This window comes from Myotis nattereri (assembly GCF_964212035.1).
Source record: "Myotis nattereri genome assembly, chromosome: X".
NCBI lineage: Eukaryota > Metazoa > Chordata > Mammalia > Chiroptera > Vespertilionidae > Myotis > Myotis nattereri.
This window is the reverse complement of record NC_138078.1, coordinates 37,316,483-37,321,935: the sequence shown is the minus strand read 5'-3', so window position 1 is coordinate 37,321,935 and position 5,453 is coordinate 37,316,483. Positions and strand designations below refer to the sequence as shown.

The 5,453-nt window shown below is 45.4% G+C and overlaps 1 pseudogene across 1 annotated transcript; it reads right to left on the bottom strand.

Moving 5' to 3' along the window:
- Window positions 1-1,880: 1,880 nt before the first annotated feature.
- LOC308511655 (PR domain zinc finger protein 4-like) lies at window positions 1,881-5,113 on the bottom strand (annotated as a pseudogene). Its single transcript has 2 exons — window positions 4,110-5,113; window positions 1,881-2,767 (listed from the first exon to the last, which is right to left on the bottom strand). The product of its transcript is annotated as a PR domain zinc finger protein 4-like (transcript).
- Between the last annotated feature and the right edge of the window lie 340 nt (window positions 5,114-5,453).

Below are 5,453 nucleotides of genomic sequence, written 5' to 3'. Positions count from 1 at the left end.
AGAGAGGGGCCTCTGGCCAGAGGCCAGGGCACGGGACGCTGGCGTCATTGCAGGCCAACTGAGGGACCCTCCCATTCCTACCCATGCACGGATTTCATGCACTGGCCCTCTAGTTTGAAATAAAAAAGAGAAGAAAGAAAAAAACTTTCAATCTGCTATTTATGGAGCTTGCTAGATTTTGTTCCTATGTCGTTGATTCTGTCCCCTTGGTGTGTTGGTCCTGGACCTCCTAAGAGGTGTCCAGTACAAGGCAATGTGTGTTGCTGCCCCTGTGTGGCCTCTGAAACATGGTAGGGTGGAGCCTTAAGTATTCCAGTGGGCCTCTGACCCAGAGGCTGGGTCTTTCTCAGATCTCTTATCTTGAATGTCCTTGTTCTGAATTGCTATCCCTTCCCCCATGGCACTGGGCAATGCAGGGTGTCTGGGTCCCTCTCCCTGTCTTTTCTTGTCCCCTCTCTGCAGTCTCCGCTCACAATATTTTAAATCAGCTATTTTTCAATTGGCTTCTCAAGCTGAATGTTCTGCAGTTTAGCTGCAAATCTGGCCTAGTGCTGGGAGCAAGCTGACAATGGGGCTTCCCTAGTGTGCAGCCATCTTGGAATTGAGCCTATAACTGTATAATTTAAAAGTTTTAACATATTTTCATAGTTGTGTCTTCACTATATAATTTTAGTATGCATTTTTTCATCCCAAGTAGAAATGCCATATCATGTATCAAACAACCCCTCTAACCCTTTCTTCCTCCCCCAATCCATCAGAAGCACTAATAGTTTTGGTTCCATGGATTTGCCTATTCTGGACATATCACATAAATGAAATAATACAGTATGTGATCTTTTTTTCCTTTTATTTTTATTTTTGATGCTATTATAGATGTCCCCTGCTGGGGTCCAGCCCCAGCAGGTCCAGGGGTCCCCAAAGGTGTGGACGGAGTCGGCGAAGAAGGAACGACACAGAGACAGCGTTCAGTTGATCAGCAGCCTAGCCAGGATCTCTAGCCAGGATCTCCAGCCAAGTTCTGGTCTGGATCTCCAGCGAAGTTCTGGTTAGGATCTCCAGCCAGGTTCTGTGTCCATGTTCTCTTGCTAGGTTCTCCAGCCAGGTTCTCCAGGTTCTCCAGCCAGGTTCTGTAGCCATGTTCCCTCGCTAGGTTCTCCAGCCAGGTTCAGTCACCAGGTTCTAGTCAGGTTCTCTTGCCAATTTCTGTAGTCAGGTTCAGTCCAGGATCTTTTGCCATGTTCTCTCGCTAGGTTCTGTCTCTAGGTTCTGAGGCCAGTTTCTGTCCAGGATCTTTTGCCATGTTCTCTCCAGCGAAGTTCTTCTGTCCCTAGAGAACGTTCTGCGTAGGTTCTGTGCCTAGGTTCTGTCTCTCTCTGTGTGTCTTGCTGTCTTGTTACATCTGTATTTATACCAGTTGATTCAATCCTATCAATCTCTATTACAAAGGTTAGGGCGTTTCTTACCTCCATTCCAGGGAGTAAAGATTATGTAGCTTAAGCATGATTGTTCATAGTTAAAGTGATTAATTACCCGCCTGGCACTTAGTTAAGAGGTTTTATTCCCTCCCTAACTTCAGGGGAAAATCCCTACCTGGGGAAACAACCTTTCTCAGAGACCTTGGTTTAAACACATAGTGCCAAGAAGGTGAGCAAACAGATTAAGAACAGTATGCCATATATGCCAGGTCCCTTGAAACAGCAAGCATGGACCGGCTCCCGGCAGTCCCCATTTTACTCCCCTTTGCCACCTTCCACCCAGCCCCAGTTCCCCCTTCCCTCTGACCATCACCACACTGTGACTCCTTTCAATTATCTTAACATTTTTAATGTTCATCCATGGTACAATATGTTAGTATTTTATTTTTATAACTGGATAATATTCTAATGTATGATTATACCACATCTATTTAGGAATTTATCTGTATGTATCTTGAGGTGGGTCCACAGGATTCTGGGATCACTAAAAACCTTGCTACAGAAATCACACTTGTGGGGCTTCATACCTATGTGACCCTAGAAGTGGATATGAAGTTTGGAAGGAGAGATAAAAACTCCAGGGCACATTGAGAACTTCCACTTTCTTTCTTTGCTGAGTGGGCCTGTGGCCCTGGTTAGGAAGATGGTTATGGATGTGGCTGTCAGGTGGGCTTTGAATTCTGTATAAGAACTGCACTCTTTGCCACAGTTACATCTGGGTGTTCAGGAACACAAATCTGCTGAACATAATCCTGGTTGTAATATAAAAGCAGTTCCCTTTCAGGAGGAATATCTTGTGAGGTACAGAAATAAATTATTTCATCATGAGTATAAGCCACCAAACTCTGCTCTTCCCAGTTACTGGCTTTGCACAAACATTATCCAATTACATTCATTTTTATCAGTTGTAACAATGCAGAATTCTAGGATACCATTGTGGTATAACTTCCAAATATGTTTATCTTGTCTGTCCATTCTGTTACTTTCATGGAGTTACTTTGGTGGCCAATGAGAGGCCCAAAGCAAGTCCACACAGGAATGGTTTCTCCAGTCCACAAAAAAACTTTTGCTTCCACAATTGAGTGGTTGAGAACAAGGTGCTTTGGGAGAGAAAGCCTCACTCTGCTCTCTACTGGAGTGTCAGGCACAGAAGTCACTGGTCCGTGATCAGGGCAGTCTGAGGAACAGAATGTGCACCAAATTGTGAACAAGGTTGCCATATTTTCCTTGTTTGCATTCGATTCTTCCATTTGTAGTGAAGGTGGTACAAAATAAAGACAGTTTAAAGATACATCTGTTACAGTATTCCAGGGCAGGAGGAATAGGGAAGCTGAGACAGGAAAGTTAAAACAAGGCCAAACAGTGTGGGCAATTTGCAATCATCTTGTAACTAACAAGCCATTATCTTCCCCAGCCAAGGACAAGAGAGCAAATGGTTTAAAAACCTCCCTAATGAGAGAATGAAGGAAGGGAGGGGGAAAGGGGGAAAGGAAAAAAAAAGGGCAGTTTTATTCCCTAAGCCAGTGGTTTTCAACCTTGGCTACACATTAGAATCACCTGAGAATCTTTATAAAATCCTGATTTCTGGGCCTTATCCTCCGGAAATTCTGTTTCTTTGTTATGGGGTGGGGCAACAACATTAGTAACAAAGAAACAGAATTTCCGGAGGATGAGGCCCAGAAATCAGGATTTTAAAAAGATTCCCAGGTGATTCTAATGTGCAGACAAAGTTGAGAACCCCTGCCCTAAGCAGAGAAGCCAGGAGTCTCAAGGCTTGGCAAGACAAAGTTGCCAGGTGCTTCTCATGAATTCTGGGAAGGCCACAACAAAGTAAAAAAAGGTACCTTGGAAGTTAATCTGTACCAAAATAGTCAGCAAAGGAGTTTTAAAATCTATAGACAGGACTGTATATAATGCTTCCAACCCCCACCCAACCTGCTCTTCATATTAGCTGGGAGCCCATCTGTGCTTCATAAGCCAGATGTATAGGTTTGCTTGCTTTTCTTTTTCAATTAAAGTGCATGCTTTAATTGCTTTAATAAGTTGGCTTTTTTTGGCCTGGCTAGTGTTGCTCAGTGGATAGAGTGTCAGCCTGTGGACCAAAGAACCCTAGGTTCGATTCTGGTCAAGGGCAAACACCTGAGTTGCAGACTCCTCTCCTGCCTTGGGTTTGGTCAGGGTGCATGCAGGAGGCTACGAATCAATGTGTTTCTTTCACATTGTCGTTTCTCTCTGTCTTTCCCTCTCTCTTCCACTCTCTAAAAATCAATGGAAAAATATCCTTGGGTGAGGATTAAAAAAAAATAAGTTGGATTTTTACAATGCAGTCAAGGTCTCTTGTATAATTCATTTAGAGTGGGGCCTTGACTTACCAGTTTAATTCGTTCTGAGACCGAGCTCATTAAGGAGCTCGTTAAGGAGCTCGTTAACTCAAATTACTCTATCAACTCAATGCAAAAAATCGGCCTAGAGACAGCTGGTATCTCAAAAAACTCGTTAGTCGGGACACTCGTAAGTCAAGGCCCCACTGTATATGAAAAGACAAGAATCGAAGTTGGGGATACTACCCTCCCACTGATTCAGGGAGCTGTTGGGAAACACCTCTCTGGTGTCAGTGAGAGGTGCCTATAACACATCTACATGACCTGTTCCCATAGAAACCCTCCTGAGTGATGGAGGAGATAGCCACAGGTTCTAGGCGTAGGTCAACTTCATGTTGGGAAACAGATTCTAAGGAGGTAATGTGTGAGGTAGAGACAGCCATGCTTACAGAGTTGGTACTTGTGACCATGCTGTAAATGGAGTCACTGAGGGCACAGACATCCACTTGACCCAACTTGCATTGTGTGCTGCCTCCATGACCACAAGAAGTTCCAGGCCATTCCCATGAATGGGTATCACACCACCATGCCCTACACTGTCGGCAGCAAGGTTCTTGCTCATATAATCCACAGACAGAGAGGTCCATGACTTCTGGAGCCATTTGGGATTTGAGAATGCCCACCTGTAACACCATCCATTTTAAGCTCCTCTGCCATTCCATCTGTAGAGATGAGGCTGATAACCCTAGAGATGTTCTCCATAGTGATTTTTGTGTCCAAGGCTACCTCATGGATGAAAAGTGTGGGCACTGTGTATGTTCACAGAGCGAGAGTCTACTGAAACAATGCCTTGTTCTAATCCAACATTTCCATTGGACCGATAGGGTTCTAGTGCTGAAGTATTATCGGCGATAGATAATGCTATATCAACATCAACATTTATAGAGTTGAGGTGGATGTACTGAGGAGGTGGTCTGTCAGCTAAATAAGATAAAATGCCAGGTAGAATGGCTCAGAAGTAACTGCTCTCCAGGTGGGAATAAGGTGGTGGAGGTAGGGTGTAGTTTCTTTTGAGTAACCCACACAACACCCCTCGATCACCATACACATTGGGAGCATCAGAAACAATGCAGATGGCAGAGAGCTCAGGGAGGGACCCAGGTTTGTAACTGCCACTGGCTGGCCTGAGGCAGGGATGGCATTGTGAGTGGGTGAGGCAGCAAAACCCAGGTGACTCCCTGATGCTGGCAAGGTGCTGCTCGCAGAGGATGATGTCAATCGCTCCACCCTCACTGGTCTCAGGTTCATTTCATTCATCCTGTGATGTATCTGCTTGGGGCAAAGTACCAGAGAAAAGAGCACATGGGTGGCCCAGAAGCAGCATCAGGTTTTGCTTTACGGGGTCACACGCTACTGAATCTTGCCTGCAACCAATGCACAAACGCAGCCACTCATCCCTAGGCCACAACAGGCTTTCAAACTTCTCAGGGCCAGTAGCCATGTGCGCGTTGTGAGAAGGGACATGCAGGGGGACACCCAGGGCTTTTTGAGAGGGGGGCTGTCCAAGCTCCCAGCCACATGGGGGTCTGGGGAGGCTTGAGCTCCTGCCATGCCACTTTGTTCCTCATCCAGGTTGAGAGTGCCCCTGGGGATTCTC